This window comes from Adiantum capillus-veneris, chromosome 15, assembly GCF_014529385.1.
Source record: "Adiantum capillus-veneris isolate H3 chromosome 15, ASM1452938v2, whole genome shotgun sequence".
NCBI lineage: Eukaryota > Viridiplantae > Streptophyta > Polypodiopsida > Polypodiales > Pteridaceae > Adiantum > Adiantum capillus-veneris.
In genome coordinates this window covers 66,839,230-66,861,380 of record NC_140945.1, presented here as the reverse complement: position 1 = coordinate 66,861,380, position 22,151 = coordinate 66,839,230, and the positions used below count along the sequence as shown (strand labels likewise).

Below are 22,151 nucleotides of genomic sequence, written 5' to 3'. Positions count from 1 at the left end.
GGCTTCTACAAAGGCCAAATGGACCAAGACCACCTCCACAAGGGGTAGAAGGAGTTCCACCTTTGCCAGATCCAAATGTGCATGTGGTAGAGGTGAAAAATTCAAATGAGGTTGACATGGAAGCCAATGGAATTAAGCGTGGCCAAGGAAAAGGTAAAGAGAAAGAAGGAGTCACATCACAGAGTGACCATGGACAAGGCAAGAAGGCAAAAGAGACCAAGGAAGCTAAGAGGACTTGACGTCGTATCAATCTCCAAGACTTCCCTCTTGGACATGGTATGGCTCCGTACAACTTGTTGGAAGACATGAGAGGTAAGGGTCCTGATATTTCATGGCCTCAATTTCTTGCATTATGTCCACAAGTTAGGAGGGATTTAACAAGGGCAGTTAGCACTAGGAGAAAGGTAAAAGAGAGTGTGCCTGTTGTAAAAATTGCACAAGCTGAAATGAATGAGGACATTACACCGGTGCTAGACTGTTACATCAAAGGGAGATTGGTTAGGAAAGGTCTAGTGGATGGGGGTGCACAAATTTGCATCATGACAAAGGGACTCATGCAAAAACTAGGAATGCACATCCATGAGACACCTGAAATTAGGGTCAAGATGGCAAACAATAGCAAGGCTAGGTGCGTAGGCATTTGTAAAAATGTTTTTGTGGAGGCCTTTGGCATTAAGAAGGCAGTGGATTTCTATGTCATGTCTACCAAGGGAAATGGTTACCCATTTATCCTAGGAAGACCATGGCTAATGAAAATGCGAGCTTTGCAGGATTGGGAGAGTGGAAAGCTAATTTGCAGGAATGACAATCACAAGAAGGTTGTCTTTGACATGAAGGAGCAACGCCAAGAGGAGCTCCATGAAGAATCATCTCAAAGTGAGACGGAAGAAGGTTGGACCGATAGCACTTCAGAAGAAGAAAGTAGCGGCAGCATTACTGAAGAGGAGTCTTCCATCGAAGTCATGGGGGTAAGGTTTAAGCCAAGCAACCAAGAGACCTCTTGTCAAGGCTTGGAGGAGGTAGGTCCTCAAGAGAACGAAGGTGAATATCAAGATGAAGGGATGCTGGAAGGTATGCTATCAACAACACTTACAAAGGATGAAAGAGAGGAGTTCAAATGTGTGCTAAGGAAGTTTCCTAGGCTTTTTGCTAAAGACTACACCGATGTGCGTGGAGTAGATGCTGTTCAACACAAAATTGAGTTGAAGCCAGAGGCCACACCTAAGGCTCAGAAGCTACGAAGGCTAGGAGTCATCAAGGAGCAGGCTTTACTCAAGGAGGTAAGAAAGCTTCTAGCAGCAGGGTTCATTTATCCAGTGGAGAATTCAGAGTGGGTCTCTCCTGTTGTTGTCACTCCTAAGAAGAACGGCAAGTGGAGGGTGTGTGTGGATTACCGTCCCCTCAATGAGGCAACAAAGAGAGATCACTTTCCCCTCCCATTCCAGGATGAGATACTAAATGAGGTAGCTGGTCATGAGAAGTACACTATGTGCGATGGTTACTCAGGTTACTTTCAAATAGGGATTGCACTGGAGGATCAATTGAAAACAACCTTTATCACTCCTTGGGGTTGTTATGCTTTTAGAGTCATGCCATTTGGTCTGACAAATGCTCCTGCAACATTCCAACGTTTCATGAATATGGTGTTTCAAGCATTCTTTGGAAAGTCAATTAGGGTGTTCATTGATGATTTCTGTATTTATAGCTCAAAATCATTGCATCTACAAAGGGTAGAAGAAGGTTTAAAGAAGCTCTACGACATGGGAGGTCAACTCAATCCCGACAAGTGCCATATAGGTGAGGATGAAGTAATCTTGCTTGGTCATAAAGTTTCCTATAAAGGCATTGAGGTGGATCCTTCAAAGGCAAAGGCTCTTATTGAGCTCCCATCACCGAAGAGTCTTAAGGAGGTCATCTCTTTCATTCAGAAGGTGAAGTATATGTCACGCTTTATTCACTTAGCCTCGGAGTTGCTTCATCCTTTGCAAAAGTTGACACAACAAGTAGAATTTGCATGGTCTGATGAGCTTGAAGAGTATTTTTGTAACATTAAAGTCATTTTGTCAGAGCTACCAACACTCATGCCTCCTTGTTGGGAGTACACATTCTTTGTTAGCTCTAGTGTTGGAAGGGAAACAATTGGTGCTGTGTTGCTACAACAAGATCCCCACAGTACAAGGATGCGACCCATCTACTTTGCTAGTAGAGTCATGAATGCTTTGGAGAGAGACTACACAGAAGCAGAACTCATGATGCTTTCTCTCATGTTTGCGGTGAGAAAGTTTAGATCCTACCTGCTACTAAAACCTTTTGTAATTCTCACTGCAGAAAATTTGTTCCCTTGGGTGTCATCTCAAATGAATCTTAGTACTAGGATCTCAAAGTGGATTATGGAGTTGCAAGAGTTTCAATACTCTTTCAAGGTAGAAGATAGTGTGGGTGCACAATTGGTAGGGATTCTCACTTATAGGGTACACGAAAAGGAGATTAAGGTGCCTGAAGTAAAGACCCTACCATTGCCACCACCAAAAGGTATTCCTAATGCTTTTACTTTGTTCTTTGATGGAGCTTTTCGTCGAGCCACAGGAAAAGCAGGGGGAGGGCTAGTGTTGCTCAACCCAAGTGGAGAGGTGGTCATGAAAGAGAAGGTCAATCTACCAGGTTCAACTAGCAACAATGAAGCAGAATATGACACTCTACTTCAAGGTTTGAAGATGTGCATTGGCCAAGGGATACAACGCCTCATGGTAAAGGGAGATGCACTTCTCATTGTTAAACAGATTTTAGGCATTTGGGCATGCAAGAATGAGAGCTTACGGACAAAAGTTCATGCCATTCGTAGATTGTTTAATCAATTTGAAGAAGTGCAACTATATCATATTCCTAGGAAACAGAATGAAGATGCTGATTTACTTGCACAACAAGCCGTTGCATGTGTAAAGAAAGAAGTGCAGGTCATCATGGTGGCGGCTGCTGTGAAGCAACCGAGGTACCAGGGATTGGAGTCATTGGCTCCCATCATTGGCTACATTTTGGAGGGTGAGTTTCCACCAGACTTCACAAAAGCTCAGAAGAGGAGACTCATGAAGAAGGCAAGCGTATATCTCTTCCTAGAAGGCTCCCTCTATCAAAGAAGGAAGGATCAAGTGTGCAGACGAGTACCAACTATCAAGGAAATTCCAGCCATTCTAAAAGGTTTGCATGAAGAGGCATGTGGTGGTCATTTTGCCCAAGAATTAACTGTGAAGAAGATTTTGTTTTCGGGGTATGTTTGGCCAAGTTTGCATGTGGATGTTCAACATCGGTGTAAAACCTGTCACACTTGTCAGATAAATGGAAATAGAAGGTTGGTGCATGGCCCGAGGCAAATAGTGCTTGCAAATGGACCCTTTGAAAAGTGGGGCATTGATGCTATGGGTCCTCTGCCTAGGACAAAAAATGGTAAACTCTACATTCTAGTGGCTGTAGACTATATGACTAGATGGGTGGAAGCACAAAGTGTGGCAAAGGTAAATGAGAAGACAGTGAGCAAATTCGTCTACACTCACATTTGTTGTAGATTTGGCACACCTTTGGAGATTGTTTCTGATAATGGTCCAGGGTTTAGAAAAGGATTGCTCACAGAAGTTTGTGAAGAGCTTCACATTCTACATTGTCATAGCACACCATACTACCCACAGTCAAATGGTTTGGTGGAGAAGGCTAATGGTGTCATTGCAGGAATCATTAGAAAGATGGTGCAAAACAAGACAAAATTATGGGATGACTTCTTGGATGGTGCCTTGTGGGCATATCGAACCACATATAGGGAAGCCACGGAGTTCACACCATTTCACTTGGTCTATGGTCAAGAGGCTTTGCAGCCTATCGAGCTCAACATTCCAACAATGCGACTTCATGGCAAAGGAGCACAAGATGATCAAGAGGTATGGATGGATCGACTTCTTACGTTAGTGGAGCTTGAGTGGAAAAGAGAAGCAGCATATGAGTGCTACAAGAGGAAAGCCACACAAGCGAAAGAAACGCACGACAAGAAACTGAAGGACAAAGGCATCAAGGAAGGAGAGATTGTGCTAAGGTATGACAATCGACTTGACAATCGTTTTGATGCCAAGTTTGAAACAAGATGGCAAGGGCCATACATAGTCTAGAAGGCTTTCAATTCAAGTTACTATCAGCTTATGGACTTGAATGGTAAAGAGCACTCCAGGAAAGTAAATAGGTATCGCTTGAAGCCCTATTTGAGTCGCCTTCTACCAAAGGATCTACAAAAGATCTGTCCAAAGGCCGATGTCTTATGTAAGTATTGTTACATGAAGCATGAGTGTAACTCCATCCAAAATTCTGAGGGACTAAACAATGAAGATCTCGTCAAGGACTCTGAAGCACTCTCTTTGGAAAAGATGCTCTATGATGGTACATGAATATACCATCATCCAGGGGGAGGGCTAATGATAGCCGTTTTTTCGGCTCTTTGTAATTGCCACAGTGAGTTACCTCACCCTACCAAAATCACCCAAACACTGTGGCTATCCCTACCATTTCACTGTACATAGGCGTGCGTGAGTCACGGGACTTTTCCCATATCTTCTTAAAAACCCTCAGCTAGCTAGTCACTGGGCTAGGTGAGCCAAAAAAAATAAAATAAATAAAAAAATAAAAGTATATTATGGCCTCTTTGTGTGTAAATATTTCATTGTATATATGGCCTAAATATAGGGATTTTTTATAATTATTTTGGTATTTTATTTAAATATTTCTACTTAGGTGTGTGTTTTATTAAACCTATGTACACCTAAGTTCATGCTCTTACACCATAATTTTATTTTTTTGCCAATATGTACATACTCTAATCTCATATTTTTCCTTTATACAAATCACTCCCACATTTTCACCCTCACCCTCGTGAAAACAAAAAATTGATTTCTACTCATTGGTTACTTTTATTATATTATTTACTTGCATACATTTTCCTCTTTCACCCAAAATAATTCAAGGAGGGACCATATCATATGATTCCAATATCTTTCCATATCCATAACTCCTCCATATTTTTATTATTATTTTTACTCATTATTCTAACACCATGTGCTCATTGAGCTAAAGTCCATGAATAGTCCATACACTAGTCCCACCATGTATATATTTCTTATTTCACCAATAATCCTCCTCCATGCATGGGTCAAGGGCAACTTGAATGCTTTGTATTATAATATGACAAAGGAGGGGCTCACTCTTGGATGCATTGTACAAATTCAACAAAAGAGGGGACCACTAAAAGACTTTTGTAGGCCTAAAAAACAGGCTTTTTGGTGAGAATTTTGGCACCTATCTCCACTCCGAATTTGGAGCGGTGGTCAAAAGAGAAAATGTAGCCCACGCTCTGAATAATCACCCCAAATTTTTTCATGATTTTTGGAGCTACCAGCTGTGAGCTATGATGTTTTTAGTGAACCCCAGGTTTCCCATGCTATGCAGCCACACTCTCTCTTCCACTTTATCATTTTCCTCTTTCACACACACTTCTCCACTCATCATCCCCATTTCTCTCACCACTCCTCTCTGCACACTACTCACTTTCTCCTCAACCTTGAAGAATAAGAGAAACCATGGTGAACTCATACCTCCCACACACAATTCCATTCCAAAATTGACCATCTAGTCTCATTTTTCCTCCTCCAAATTACCCATATCTATCAAAAAACCACAAAATTCAGCCTCTTCTCTTAAAAGACAGCATCATGGTGGTTGATTACTCGGCTTCAATTACCTTGTCTCTCAAGGAAGGTCAAGAGTGGAGAAAAAATGTACCGTCAAAGCTAGTGGACCGTCAACAAGCGTCAAAATTGGCCCTACTCAAGACACTTGGAGCATCAACCTTGTAAGAAATCCACCTTTTCTTACCTCTTAAGAGTTTTTCTTCCTTATTTGTATCCTACATGGATACTCCCATTGTAAATATTCAATTCCATTTGTAAATTAATACTAACTCTACTAACACTAACCCACTATGAAAAGTCCTATCACCTCCATTTCTCTCCTCTCTCTTTCCCCACCAACTTCTTGATAATTCCAAGCAAAAGAAATTAGATAAATTGCTGAAAATCTAACCCAACCATGGTTAGAGGAGTAACCCTAGCCTTCAAAATTGCTGTAAAAGGAGGGTGTAGCTAGCATAAAAGGGGGGAAGCCATAAGCAAGAGCACTATGCTATAGCTTGAGAAGCCAAGCTCAACCTCTCTAGAAGGAGCTCTTGAGTGGAAGCTCATTGTCTTATGCATGTGCATGTGTTGTAATAGGGGATTAGCAAGGGAAATCTATGCCATTGTAAGAGAGAGAGTGATCATTCAATTGAGAGTAGGAAATCTATCATTTCTCCTACTAGTGTAAGCCCAACATTCGCTGAATCAAGGAGGGTGGATTTGGACTAAGCTTGGATACTTTGTCTCCCTTCCAACGTGAAGTAATGGACAACAATGATGCGTAAGTGTCTTGGTTTTTTTTTAAGTTCTTGATAGCTTGTCTCTGGTGTTGTCATCAATCTAGCCATAAATCCCGCATACTGTAAGAGGGCGACAGGGTGGAGAGGACTCCCCTGGCCTTAAGACAGTGATTGGGGTGGCTTTTCTAGTGATGTGTTGTGGTGAAATTTACGCAAGCTATGTTGAACAAGTACTAATCTCACTTTGATTTGTCATGACAGATTTGTAAGAAGGTATTAATGCAACAAGCACCCCCTCCCCCTTTCTCTCTCTTTCTTAAATATATAGTTGTGTTTGCTTGATCATCGCCGATACGTTTCAAAGCAGCCCGAGCACTATCTCTCTCTCTCTCTCTCTCTCTCTCTCTATCTCTCTCTCTCTCTATCTCTCTCTCTCGTGTTTTAGTGTGTGAGAGTATTCCATTGGTGTTAGGGTTAGTGTAATTCCTTGCTTGTTTGTGGGTTGCTCTAACGATTCTCCTCTTTTGCGTCCTAGTTCGCTCTTAAACTAGGTGGTGCCCCTTGTGTAGTTGGGATTTGGAGGTGGGTTTGTTGTTTTGGTTTGTGTTGTGTTGTGCCCCAGCCCCATTGAGCAGCACGGGAGCCTTGAAGGGTGTCTAGAGGCCACTCTTCTTGTTGCCCGCCCCGGACCGCCTCATTGTCAAACATGTGCATGGAAATGCAACTTACACCTTGCGTGAACTTGATGGGACAGAACTAAAAATTCCCATTGTAGGAAAAAGAATTAAATTATTCAAAAGAAGAGGGAATGCTGATCCATTTGATGCACAACCAAGTGAAGAGGATGATGAAGCCAACTATATGCAAAGTGAGGATGAAAGTGAGAATATGGCGTCTGACCATGAGTTGTAATGCTCTACAAATGTTATTGTGGCACATACCGGAGGATGTGCAGGTTTAGAGGGGGTGGATGTCATACCATGGCACGTACATAGTGTGAAATAAAAACATTCACCTCACTCTTGACACTTCTCGATGTATGCAAAAAAAAGAAATCATGTACATAGTGTGATATATGTTGAAGCATCTACTGCGGTCATTATCATGTACATACCCCGGGGAGTCGTGGCGCTGGATGTGGTGCATTTGCATGCTTTTTCACTTGATAAGATGCTTAACTTGGTTTGACAATGTACATATTCCAAGTGTTTCATGGTGGCACACTCATCTCGCCTATAAAGACTGATGCGGACAAAAACTGTAAAGTGTGAGCTTTGTCCTAAAGTGTGAGTCAAGGAAAGGAGAGTGGATTTATCCCACATACTGTGGAGCAAGGCTGTAGAGCTACTTAAAGCTCATTTCATGAATGAATAAACACAACTCTAATTTGCACTACATGCTTGTCTATGGTGAGCTTGTGCTAAGCTAAGTCAATACTCAAGATTGTGTTTATGAGTCCAAGCTAATTCTATCTTGGAACCTAACTCACTTGAGTGATAACCTTGCTTGCACACACACTCACACATTGACACTATGTTTCTCTTTCATCCACCATAGCTAGCTCGATCCCACTCCCAACAACTGGTATCAAATCTTTAGGTTATGCTAGCTAGATTTGTCATTATGCATTAGTGTGTGTTAATTATTAGCATCTCTGTGTGTTTATCAGCTCATTCATGAAATGAGCTTTAAGTAGCTCTACAGCCTTTCTCCACAGTATGTGGAATAAATCCACTCTCCTCTCCTTGACTCACACTTTAGGACAAAGCTCACACTTTACAATCCTCCCCTTGAGGTTTGGACTACGACAAGATACTGAAGATGCATGATCCACACAGGATGATAAGTTGCTATCCACACAGGATGGTAATATCCACTTAGGTTAACAAAATCCACAAAGGATGGTGATGTCCACACAGGAAAAATCCACAAAGGATGGTGATATCCACACAGGAAAAAGTCCTCCCCTACAATTAGAGAGGCTACATATTTAAAATGGGTCTTCATAAAAGACAATATTGGTCTCTCCTTTGTCTTCTTCGTCTTCTACTATGTGAGCTTGTGCTAAGCTAAGTCAATACTCAAGATTGTGTTTATGAGTCCAAGCTAATTCTATCTTGGAACCTAATTTACTTGAGTAATAACCTTGCTTGCACACACACTCACACATTGACGCTATGTTTCTCTTTCATCCACCATAGCTAGCTCGATCCCATTCCCAACAAAAATTGCCAAAAATAGCAGCTAAAAGGCGCCGTTGCAGAATTGCGTGGAAAGTGATCCAAAATGGTATATTGATGGAAAATGATACTTATCTATGCTTTTTACGCTTATGCGGGTGATCCCACCAATTTAGAGATTTTTTTGACTCCGTTTGGGATTTTTTGCATCAAAAATGGTATTTTTTGGGTCAAAAATGAGCTGAAAATGACCTAGTTTTGGTCCAAAGAGGCAAAATGGCCCAAAAATTGACACATCAGCTGATATTACCGTGGGAAAGAGAGAGAAGGATGCTTTTTTACAGAAAAAAAACCTGCAATTTATCACTATTGTGAAATGGCTTCCATGGTTGCTCAACCTATGTGTAGGGCAATCCTGCCTCTTCGAAATCTTGTATCTGAGCTAGTGAGGGAGTGAATTAGGGTTTCCTCTTATCAAAATGATGTGTGGGATTCACTTTAGAAGCTCATAAATCGCTGACAAATCAGAAAATTGTCGTCGTGAAGGTGGAAGCTCGAGCATTCCTTTCAATTGTTTGATGCTACGACTATGTAATTGGGGGTGAGGCTACATGATACCATGAAAGAGGTTTGGGTTTTGATTGAGAATTGTGCTTGTATGAGCATTGAGGTTTCATGGCTGAAACCTTAGTGTTTTCAAATGGTCTTTTAAGTGAAATTGAATGTGATAATGATGATCCTCTTATCATAATCTCAACTACGAAAACAAGCAATTTCCAAGCACGTTAGGAAAGAGGGTTTGTGACTTTGCTATCATGAACGCTCTTAGATTCTCTGTCACCCTTAGGAAGAGGGTTGGTGATTCTCCACAAACGCTTTTTCGCAAAGTGTTTGTGACTCTCATCACGAACTCTCACAGCCAGAGGTTTTGCACCTTCCCAGCTAGACCACACAACGGTTCCTCTTGTAATTAGTTCATTTACTATTTTGACATCATTCATCAGTAGGGTAAAACTAACCTCTCTCACAAACTCCGAGTGAACGCTTTGGAGCGATAAAATCGAGCGAGTTAATGAGAGGATCTCAACTTATCTCTCTCCACCCCCCCCCCCCCCCTCGACCTCCCCAAGCCCCATGCACCAATTGTGAGGGACTGAGAAAAATATTTTTTTATAAAGGGAGGGTGGGGAGCTTTCCACAAATCCACACGAATAGCTCTCTCTCTCTCTCTCTCTCTCTCTCTCTCTCTCTCTCTCTCTCTCTCTCTCTCTCTCTCTCTCTCTCTCTCTCTCTCTCTCTCTCTTTGTGTAGATAAGAAAACGCAAATACTTTTATAGAGATTTAAAAAAGAAAAACTACATAGAGAGTATGTAGGCACTATTTTTTTGACAAAATCGAAAAAGAGGGAATCTTAATAAAATCCATTAAGATTTTGTACCACACTTTTTCTAATCCCCCCCCTCTCTCTCATCATGCATGCAATAAAAAAAAACTATAGACCCTCTCTTTGCAATTTAAAAACCACTCTCTCTCTCTCTCTCTCTCTCTCTCTCTCTCATGGGGAACTCTCTCTTTCTATCTCTCTCTCAAAATGTGCAGCACGTCTTTGATGACTCTATGGAAAATCATGTGATGTAGCCTACACAAAAAGACCCCACCCCTTCTCAGCAAGACTGTTGGCCACCACATCCACATCCAATAGTGCCACCACCCACAGACAAACCGAATGCCATAAAAGTTCACAATATTACCTCCTTTCTTAAGAATAGCCAAGAAGACAAGAACAACTAGATTAGTACACCAAGACCATAATAGACCTTGAGACTGCCACGGATTTCCATAGGAGTGCCACCCCCATACAAGAACCCCCTCAAGGAATACCATGCAGAGGAACATACTTGTTGGAAGAGAAAAAGGAAAACTTCAGTTGTCACAAACGAGCTCCTTCTTGCCACATGCGAGCTCCTCCCCCCAAAGAAGAACACAGAAATGACGGGGCCCAAGGTTCCATCACCAGCCCACGGAGGCCCAAGTCCACCACACCACCATCTAAGCACACCAAGCTAGCCGAGGTACATGGTGCAAAGGCTACCACAAGAAGCTTGAATGTTGTCACCACTTCACACTTCCTCCTTTGGCCCATGTTCCCAAGAAATACATGGTTCGAAACGTATCCGAGTCACCGCACCCTTCGCAAGGCTTGGAGAGGTGGCCTCCACCATTTCTAAAGAAAGGCCTTGGTAAAGGAAGGCCAAAGAAACAGGGGTAGAAGCTACCGAACGGCTCGCCCTAGAGCCCACTAACATCCAAGCATTCAATGCCCTTGAACTCCAGCTAGCCCCATCTAGGCTTCACCCTAATGTAGAACCCTTCTTTTTCACCCTCAACGATAGAGACTCGCAGACAGCAGAGCCATGAGTGAAGCAACTGTAGAAACCCTAGAGAGAGAGAGTTTATTTTATTTTTTTAAACCTCCTTCAAAGGATTTGCACCGACGTAGATCCTTTGTGGGAGGTTTTTATTTATTTAACACAATCTCTCTCTCTCTCTCTCTCTCTCTCTCTCTCTCTCTCTCTCTCTCTCTCTCTCTCTCTCTCCCCCCCCCCCCCCCTCCCCCTTTTTATAGCAAATGCAAACTCTTTTGGGAGGAATTTTCTTTAACACTAGGTTGGTAATGGGACACTTTTATGTCCTGTTAAGTGACCATTTTCCTTGAATTATGTCAAGAGTTTCAAAATGGATTTTGAGGTGCTATCTATCTAGAAATTTATCTCATGAGCTGAAAAAAACTCGACATTTTTTTGGAATATCAATTCCATCTTTAACCTTGTCCTTGCACAACATTTCACAACCTAAACTGTGTGAAAAAACGGGTCCTGTTTTTGGCTTTTTTCAACTTTTTGCAACTATACCACTCTAGAATTCATGTTTCTGAGGTCTATAATGCTAGAGAACTATCTTTAGTAGTCCTCAACATGTCCTGATGCTTCTAGGGAGAAATAAATGTTAAAGTTGTAAGTTATGACCAAATTACAAAAATTGTCAAATCCTATTTTTTAGCCAATTTTAGCTCTTCTATATTTTTTTGGTGGCTTTCATGATATCCAAATGCAGTTTTGATTTTCTATGTCACATATTGTAACATAAAGCTAATATTCCTTGAGTTTTGGGGCACCTAATACCCTATTTTTCATAGTAGACAACGATGGTTGATTTTTTCGATTATAGAAGAAAACGAAACATTCTAGTATATCAAGTATAGCTTTTTCAATATTGTTAGTTTCTTGTGACAACTACACGCATTTTGTAGGTAGTAACCATATCTAGTCATAAGGATCAAATTTGGCTAGATATTGAATAGTTTCTATGGGATTCTACAACTCATAATGTTGAACCCAGTTTTTTCATGTTTGCTGTATTTAGCACTTCATCTTTGTCCCCAAGATTCCCCTTGGTAAGAGATGTATTATTCTTTTGACATGCTCCATGGCTCCTTATGAACCTAAAGGAAAATAGGGAACTAAGAAATCATGCATATATTATTTGTATTGAGCGTGGCTATAGAAACTTTGATGATAGGTTTGCAGAATGGTAAAAATTCAACTTTTTTGTACCTATTTCTTTTGGCAAAACAAAAAATAATGAGTGAGAAGCAATCATATGTTCAGATCACCAACCCATTGAAGTTAACTAGGGAATTTATCTCAAGTCGTACAAAAATCCCTAATCTTATTTTTATGCAACAAAACGTAAGAAATGACTATTTTGATGAAAATGTACTGGTCCATCAACTTTGGAGGCTTGGTGTGACCAAAAGATGAGAAATTTTACAAGTTTCTTATTTTTTCCATTGAAGTTAACTAGGGAATTTATCTCAAGTCGTACAAAAATCCCTAATCTTATTTTTATTCCCCCTGTGGCTCGGCTACCAGTCGTCTTTCACCCATTGTCTGGCAGTGATGGCACGTCTTGCACCAATAGTGCACATCTTGTACAATAGAAGGCTATCAAAAACCACCCCTCAAAATACAAAACAATACTTGATCCTTGCCTTGATGTCCGCTCTCCTCATGACATTGCTCCAATACCATGCGAATCTCCTCTTTGTCAAGGACTCTCTACAACACTCCATCCCTTGCGTAGGCCATCAAATCCTCTCCCCCCAAAGTAAATTTGCGAGCCTTTTGAATAACACTCCTCTTTTACAGCCTCAACAACCCTTCCAAACATTGACATGTGCTCAAACACTCATCAATGTCCTTTAGAGTCTCCCTATCTGCATACGTAGCGGATGCCACATGTAAACCTGACACTTGAGTCTGCACATGACTACTAAGAGCAAACTCTTGAGAGAATATCTCTTTATCTGTCATTGACCCATAATCTATTTTATAACTAGGAGAGCGTCACCTTTAACCATTATCTTGGACATACCAAAGTCCACACATTGCTTAAGTCCCAAGTGAAGTGTCAAGTACTCCGTTTCATTATCCGTGTGAACACCTTCCAAATCATAGGTTTTGGAGAAAATAAGTACCTTGGGAATCCTAGATGATCACTCCTCCTCCTGCCTTATGGACCACTCTCCTATAAGCTCCATCGAACCACATAGTGAAAGCTTCCTTTAAATACGGCTCCTCTACAACATCTTCTTAGAATACTCTTGAATAGATTGGAAAATCCGCTTCCTTGTTGACCAAGCAATCAAATTTTTCAAATTGGGTGGGGTCCTCTGCAGTATAATCTAGTGAGTGATGTCAAAAATCAAAAGGCTAACATTACATTCGGACAGCGGTTGTCATTAAATCCTAAGTTGAGGAGGCAATGATCTACTAGTGTCAAGTACTCCACTTCATTATTCATGTGAACACCTTCCAAATCATAGGCTTTGGAAAAAATTAAAGTATCTAGGGGGTCCTAGATTATCCTCCTCCTCCTGCCTTCTGCACCACTCCTATAAGCACCATCGAACCCAACCAATGCGATAGGTTTGGATTTGTTTGGTTAAAGTATTTGTCTAGTTTCTTTTGGATGATTTTGCAATATGTATATCCTCTTCAAAAAATGAGTCAACAGATTCATGGCTTCCAGTGGATTGAACATGCACATTTAGCCTTTAACAGGGTGAAGCAAATTCTTTGCAAGTTTTTTGTCTTTACAACAACGAGGATGATTTTTATGTAGCTATGACGGTAGACACTGTTGCTATATGTGTTGTTTTGATGCAAAAAGTGGGAGTTTCTATAAATCTTGTCTACTTGGAAAAAGGACTTATATTGAAGTTGAACAATGGGTGATGACTCTGTGTTTGAATGCAGGAAGTTTAAAGCGTATTTGATCACTTGCAAGTTCTATGTGCTCACATCTAACAATTTGTTGCATAAGGTGGTGCTTCATCTAAATGTAGGAAGATGTATCATGAAGTGTGTGCTAGAGCTCTAGGAGTTTGAATTTAAGTTCAAGATTGATCACACAAGCAGGTCACATCTCGCCGATATGTGGGCTAACAAAGAAGTTTTTTTGGTGGTGGTAAGAGAAGTTGGGAGAGAGCCGGACTTGAAAGGAGCTTTTGTGATGTGGTTCTACGGAGCATACAAAAGGGTAGTACATGACTTGTTATAAAGTTTCTACCCCATATGAGTCGGTTTATGGTAAAGAGACAACGTTGATTGTACATGTCCAATTGGGTGCATTGAAGGATACATGTCCAATTGGGTGCATTGAAGGATATATGGCATGTTGCTAGAGCTCATCAAGATGTTTTGCAAAATAGGATTAGATAGGGAAGTTATGGTAGACTTTTATGTGAACCAGCGAGAGAAGAGGATAATGAAGCTCAACAAGCATTTGCAAGAGAAACAAATAGAGAAGGGCTATCTAGTGATTAAGTATAAGAGTTATCTCAACTTCATTTTTCAAAAAAAGTTCAAGAAAAAGTGAACAGGGACGTACAAAGTTCACTAAGATTTCCCGATGGTACTTACCAATTGGTGATGTTAAATGGTAAACGTCTCAAACACAGGGTAAATGGTGTGCATCTCAAGTTGTACTTTGAAAGGAGTTGATACCACTTGTGCATCCAGTGACAACTGAGGGGGTTGGGTAACCCACTTAAGCAAGAGCTATAGAAAGTAAGAATAAGACTGTGTACATACAATAGCATTTGTTTTATGTTTGCTCAAAGTGTTCTCTAGTTTTTCAATTTCCAATTCAATAAATACCTTTTGTGGTTGAACATAAATGTTCAACAAAGGGGTTGAACAATGATGGTACAACTAAAGTGGGTTTCTACTAGGAAGAGGACAAAGCAAGGCCATGGATATCTACAGGTGCATGCCAGGGAGATAAAGCAGGTATAAAGATTGGGGGCACACAAGTGGATCCATGTGTATGTATTTTGGAGTTATTTTAGTCCAAGTGCTATCCTTCTCAAAGATGATGGCTTGGAGATTCTGAAGTGCAAGAATGAAAGTGAAAAAGGTGGCTTTCAAAGAGCTCTACAAGCTAGCCCAAACGGCCTATCAATCGGAGATGTACAACTCAAGATATGGTAGTTTAAAGGAGTGTTAGTGTAAATTTTCACCAGATTACATGGGGGCAGTGGGATGGTCAGAGCATATGTGAACTAATAGGTCTCAAGTGTTCAATATATGGAACATGTTGGCCTTTTCAGATCGATTATCGGGCCTTAAATGGTCAAGATATGAGCATCTAAATTTTTGTCGAGGTCAATTCTGCACCATTTTGAATACCTCGGCGGGCATTCCATTAGATGTTTTTCCAAGCTCACAAGGGCTTGCAAAGATAGTGTAAGCATTTGGAGCTAGTCGGAAGTGACGGCTCACCAAACGGAGTTGCGGACACCAAGATATAAAAGTCGAAAGTTCGCAATTGGCAAAGGGGATGCTATTGCAAATGATTTTCCATGTTTTGAGGCTCGTCGTTCATAGTCGTCGGACTGCCAAAATGCAATGGATTTTGGTGCTTCAAAGCCGGGAGCATGGTCTTCTAGTGGGGTTTAACAGCGTGGACATCCGACCCCTGAACAGGAAATGACAATAGTTCCAAAGTGGCATTGGAGAAGTTTTCCTATTGAAGTTTTTATATGGTTTTTTTGTGAGCCTCGAGGTGCAATTCACCAGAGACTGCCACGTAGTGGAAAATAATACCATATGCGCTGCAAATTCATGGAGGGTTGGGGTATTTATAGTGAAGAGTGGCCATATGGAAAGTATACAAGGTGTAGAGAGGAGGAACTATGGCTCCCTCCCCCACCTTGCCCATCGGGCTTTGCGCTGGCGGTGCTCCCCCGCACGGACCAACAGTTGTTGTGGTGGCTTTGGCCATCATCGATGACGTTGTTGTGCTCGTTGCTTGCGGTGGTGGTCAATGGTGGTGCACCCGGCTCCCTTTTGATAATGTACAAGAGGAAGCCCGGGTGGAGTCCCATGCAATCCAGAGAGAGAGAGAAAGAATAAGGAAAGTCGGTAAGAGGAAGCACCATGCATGCAAGCTTGCTGAAGTGAGCTCGGACATGTGTCCAGTGAGGGAAAGCTTACCAAAATTGAGGAGCCCCCTTTTGCACTATGTAGAAGCTTTTTGCGAGAAAATGATCAAGCAGCAAAAAACTGTGTATGGCGTTTTTGGCTTTCTAAAAGAAACCCTTAGTGTTGTGTTGGGTTAGGGAGACTCCTTTCATTTCACATTCTGACATGATAGAGACTTATCTTTGATTTCACATCTTGACATGTCTTTACTTTTCTTGAATTCTATTGTTTTAGAATGCTAAAGTGAAGCTTCACCTTGCATAAATTTTAGTAAATTTTATACACACATGTTTTTTTTGCATTCTATTGTTTTAGAATGCTAAAGTGAAGCTTCACTTCACATAATTCTAATAAATTCTATACACACACATATATATTAATTAGTTCTTTTTATTTCATCTTTCATTTTACAACTTCACATGGCTTTACATTTTTTGCATTTTATAACTTGTTTCTGGTCAATGTTAACGTTCGAGAAAGTCTCTTTTATTAAGCGGGTACTGATCGAGTTTCTTCCTCACAAAGAAGAAAATCAGAAATACTAGCAGAAATTTTGAGATTTGCAAAATTTTTAGACTCACATATTTCATCGGTTTTTCTTCCGTTTACCATGGTTTGCAGTTAGCTAGTTTTGATTTTCAATCGGCTCAAGACTAAGTTGAGGCAATCCTTTCCCAAACACTTACACCAATTTAATTCAACCTAACAATTTTATCACTTTCTTATTGTTTTTGAAAGCCGTTGTGACCCTTTCACTTGTTTTTAAATGTATCAAGCTCCATAAACTTCCCCTTTGCTCCCTCCCCTTTACTAGGAAGTGTCATTTCGAAGGTGTTTTTGAAAGGATTGGGGCAATACAGAGGCAATTGTTCCATTCCCCTCTCCATCGTCTGGTGTCCGAGTGTCACCAAGATGAAAAACCTTGGACCCGTTCGCCAATCGGGATCCAAGGCTGAAGGCAACCTCCTGCCAAAAACATCTCTAAACTCCTCAGCAAGGGCGAGTCCACTGGCTACAATCTGTCCAAAAACCAGCCTTGTCGGCCGCACAAAAGTCTCCTATACGCTAGCAGAAAATCAGCAATGGTAGTGACCACGAACTGTCGCATTGAAGATACTCTGGAGTGAGTCTGTCAAAGCCTCATACTATTGAGCGTGGCTGCAGCTGGTTGCTTTCACTCTGCAAGCTTCCCTTGTGCTTCATGCTGTCAATTGCAGACGGCCTCAAATCTGAGGGCTATGCATTACGTCTAAGCCACTTCAAGTGGGTATGTGTGGAGGGTTCCAAGCCTGCAGCATGAATTCAGTCAGTCTGAAGAGCAAAACCAAGTTTGGCTAATAATTATGGCACACATCTGATGTTTGTTGCCCCACAAAAGCAAAAAAACCAAGATTGAAAGTTTAAAATTTCTAAACAGAGCTGATACTTTCCACATTAAACAATAGAGAGCTACTTCTGTGGTGTGCTATGCTAAGAGAAGCTAACACCCAGAACACCATAATGTCAAAAATAAATTCTACAATAAATAATTGAACGCATGGCACATGTTATACAAAGGTTCCTGGTTTAATCCTAGACGCTTTATGACGGGCTAATTCCACTGGTACCTCACTGTTGCTTTGAATAAGCAATTGCTTAAGATCATAGAAAACTTTCTGGTCTTCCTTTGAGAAAGTGAGAAAAGTGGTGGCAATACCTCTGTTGTTGGCTTGACCTGTCCGGCCAATGCGGTGAATGTATCTCTCTATGGTGCTTGACATCTCATAATTCACCACATGCACATCACCTTGTATGTCAATACCCCTCCCTGCCAGATCTGTTGCCACGAGACAACTGCATAGCTTTCTCTTAAAGTCCCTTAAATTCTTTTCTCTTTGCTCTTGCTGCATGTCTCCATGAAGACTCACTCCTTTGTAACATTGTCCCTCTAGCTCATTCACAAGGTCATAGACTGCCTTTTTGGTATTGACAAATACCATAACCAGCTCCCTCGAAGCCTCTAGCAACGCTTGCAACAGCTTAAACTTTTCTGAATTTGTACTTACCATCCTTACTCTCTATGTTACTAGATCTGGTGGCTGACCCGGATTTCCAACGTTGATAATCACAGGTTCTCTCAAAAAACGTTTTGCGGTTCGCTCCACAGCATTGTCATGGTTGCACTAAACATGCACATTGTTCTATTCACACATTGATCTGTGTTGCTTGAAGGGAGTGCATTAAGAACACGAAGCATTTGCTCCTCAAATCCCTTTGCAACCATCATATCAGCTTCATCTACAACTATGTAGCTACATTGACTTAGAACAACAAATTCCCTTTCTAAACAGTCCAACAGTCTGCCAGGTGTGGCTATCACAATCTCGCATCCACGGCTCAATTGCATGCCTTGCGCTTCAATCGAATGACGTCCGACTATCAACACTACCCTTATGTCGAGATAGCATGACAGTTTTAGAGTCTCTTCCCAAATTTGCTCGGCTAGTTCTCTGGTAGGGGCCAAGACAAGAGCATAGGGACCCCTCTATGGGTTCTCCATGGGGGGTAAAGAAGCTACATGATGAAGCATAGGCAGAACAAAGCTGGCAGTCTTACCCGAACCTGTCTTCGCAATCCCGATGAGATCCTTGTGTGCAAGGCCGATGGGTATGGCGGCCATCTGGATGGGAGAGGGCTGCTTATAGCCAGCTTTATGAACAGCCCGAAGGAGAGGAGGAGCCAATCCACTCTCATCCCAACCCCTGATGGGTCTGGCATGCGCCCTGTGAGGGCCCTTGTAAGATATGTCAAATGCTTCTTGAAATATGCGCCAGTCACGAGGAGTCATATCGCTTATCTTCCCAATCAGCTCTGAAACTCATGTGCGGGCTGGCCGGCTGTGTGAGCTTCTTGAGTGCTTCAAAAGATGCAGGATTGACGCTGCCGCTAGTGTCGTCTGACAGGGGTCAATCGAAGCAAAACCTGGATTTAGCGGAGCGCTTCACGATAACTCGCTTCCTCTTGGTGGGTGAACCTAGATACTGCTCCATTAGCTTGCTTCGCTGCCCTCCTCCTGACATCGTTCTCTCTGTATGTCGGCTGCCTTGACCAGTGTTTGAGAAAAGTGTGTCTCAAGTTGAGGAAAGTGCAAAGGAAAAATTTTAGATTTTGCAAGAAAACAGTGTATGTATGGTCAAAAATATGCTTTAATTTGTAAAATTTCCACTTAAGAATTTACTTAAAAGGGATTTGTCTATGTTTGGGAAAGAGGTTTTTTCCTAACAGTGGCCTTGACCCTCCCTTGAATCAGTTTATACGCAAATCTTATTGGTGCTTTTCTTGAATTAAAACTCATTTCATGCCTTCGAGTATGGCTGGGTTCACACAAGCCCGCTGCAGCCAAGGGGCTTGTGTTGTGCCTTCACTTATAGAGATTAACCAATAGGTTTCATCCAATCTGTAAAGTGTATGATTCAATTGTCGTCGATCTGTGATCAAAAGTCTAATTCTTGTGCGCTACCAAGCTCGCATCAACTGTGCATTTCCGAGGGGGGTATCGCCCATGAAGTGGCGGGTCCGGAACCTTCTCTGCTTTTCGCTCGCTAGACTCATTGGGCCACCTAGGTAGCACACACCTTTCTCTATGTTTGTCGCGGGGCGTCTGAACCTAGCCTATGTTGGCAAGATTTTGAACCATTCTTTTCAGGAGAATCTTATGAGATACCATTGGTTTTAGAGAAGAAAAAGTGTATTGTTGACAAAAATTTAAGGAAATGAAAGCCAAGGGCTTGGAAGAGGTGTCGCAGAGCAGGCGGGCTGGGAGATATGGTAGGCAATAGTTGGGGGGAGACGTAGGTCGCAATAGCATGCAGTAGGTCACCACCTTGTGAGGACACGGAAAGTGGGAAGGAGGAGAGGCAATGAAAAAGGTGTAGAGACAAAATCATAGCCCAATTAGTGAAAATTAAATCCGCTTTGAATAGGAAAGGGGGGAGTTGTGACACCTGTGGTTTATTATTATTATTATTATACTTTTTGGGGGGGAGGGGGGTCTTCGTTTACAGGTGGCAGGATAGGAGCTTGCAAATGTTGGAGCACGAGATAGGGGAGCAATGGAGCCATACAACGATAGCAGATAGGGAGGCTCGATGAACGCACAATTCCCAAATTCTTTTCATAGTACGTGGATCTCTCAGCAGGGCAGCGCCGCATGGTGGGTGTGTTGGTTAGCTCCAAAGGTTTCTTTGTGAGCGCGGGTGCTTGAGTTCGAGCCTCTGGCTGGTGGGTGCTTTTCCCTTGACCCCGACCCTACGGAAATACACATAAGAAATATGTGAAGATTCACACTAATGAAACGAGAGTCGAGCGAGTATGCTATTCTATCATTAGTTGGTATTCAAGCCTTTCTCATAGAGGGGGAGGTCAAGGATGCCATTGAGGCTCTTAAGAATGGAAAATCTTCTGGAATTGATGGACTGCCTAATGAGTTTTTTAAACCTTATAAAGACTTTCTCTTGTCCATATGGAAGAAGGCTTTGAACGTAGGTGCTCTCTCCACTTCAATGAACACGAGTGTAATAAAGCTCATTCATAAAAGGAGGTGAGGGGAGGACCTACGTAACTGGAGACCCATCACCAGTCAGATTTCTGTCTACAAACTTTTCTCCTTAGCCCTAGCTAGAAGATTGCGTCCTATCATGAATCAGATAATTCTCCCAAAACAGAAAAGTTTCATAAATGCAAGGTTTATTTTGGATGCAGTCATTACTTTATGGGAACTATTGACTTTGCTCAGAATAATGATCATGATTTCATCTTCTTCAAAATTGATTTTGATAAAGATTATGACAAAATAGAATGGGACTTCATTTTTTAGTCTTTGTATGAAATTGAATTTGGGAGAAAATTCATCAAGTTCATTCAGATTCTGTTTTGCAATGTTTATGCTAGAGTTTCTATAAATGGGGATCTTTCTGAAGTTTTTATGTTGAAAAGATTCATCAGCATGACTGCCCCATAGCCCCCCTGCTCTATGCAGTTTTCTCTGATGCCATTGGATGGTTAGTACAAGAAGCTTTGGACAAAGGATATATGAAAGGAAATAAAACCCTTGGGGTTGATAAAGATATGGTACTGCAACAATTTGTAGATGATACTAACTCCATTTTGCCTAATCACAAGTCTTCAATTGAACACTTTTGGCAGTGCCTAGACACTTTCTACAAACTTTAAGCAAGTGGCTCTGAGATTAACCATTCCAAAAATGGCTTCAAGGTCTCTAATGGGCATATACCTCAGGTTGTTATTGATGCCCACATGTTTACAAGTAGGACAACATGTACATAGTACATCGATTTTCATTGTTACCAGTATCAATGTGTTTTTCTATAATAATGAGCAGTTGGTGAAGTGTAGAACTTCTCGAGGAAGCTATCAGTGGGCCCATGCCATGAGGTAAGCAGGTGCATCAGATGGCATGTAGTGGCATTATGAGGTCGAAAGGGATCCGGACTTGCACTGGGGTAAGTGAGGACACATCAGGAGTGTTTTCTTGTGATGAATTATGCAAAAAGGTCATCATGAGAACTATGTGGGGGCCACTTCACGTGATTGCGGGATGCATTATTGGGAAAAGTTGAGTGCCAGGTATGCGGATGGATGTAGAAAGGTAACAAAAACGCACTGCATGGCCATTTTTGGCCTATTATTCGGGGTCCGTTTGAGGTCCATCAAAAGGCCAAAGGTGCCCAAGGGACAACGTGAAGTGTGGACACTAAAAAAATTGAGAAAAAAACTAGAAAAACATGGAGAGAAGAGGATGAAGAGCCACTACTCATCTTTTGCTGTTTTTGGAGCCTATTGTGCCATAAATTGCTCATCCGAGATCGGATTTGAGCACTTTGACATTGTAGACTAAGGTTTTTGGCCGTTCCGGACGCAATAGTGATGTTCGTTTTGTCAAATTCCTCACTATTTTTTTGCTATTTTGGCTGTGTAAGTTTC

The 22,151-nt window shown here is 41.6% G+C and overlaps 2 pseudogenes; both read right to left on the bottom strand.

Annotated features, from left to right (window-relative positions):
* Positions 1–17,575: 17,575 nt before the first annotated feature.
* Positions 17,576–18,217, bottom strand: LOC147440820 (DEAD-box ATP-dependent RNA helicase 21 pseudogene; annotated as a pseudogene).
* A 9-nt stretch (positions 18,218–18,226) lies between these two features.
* Positions 18,227–19,277, bottom strand: LOC147440819 (DEAD-box ATP-dependent RNA helicase 21-like; annotated as a pseudogene).
* Positions 19,278–22,151: the final 2,874 nt, after the last annotated feature.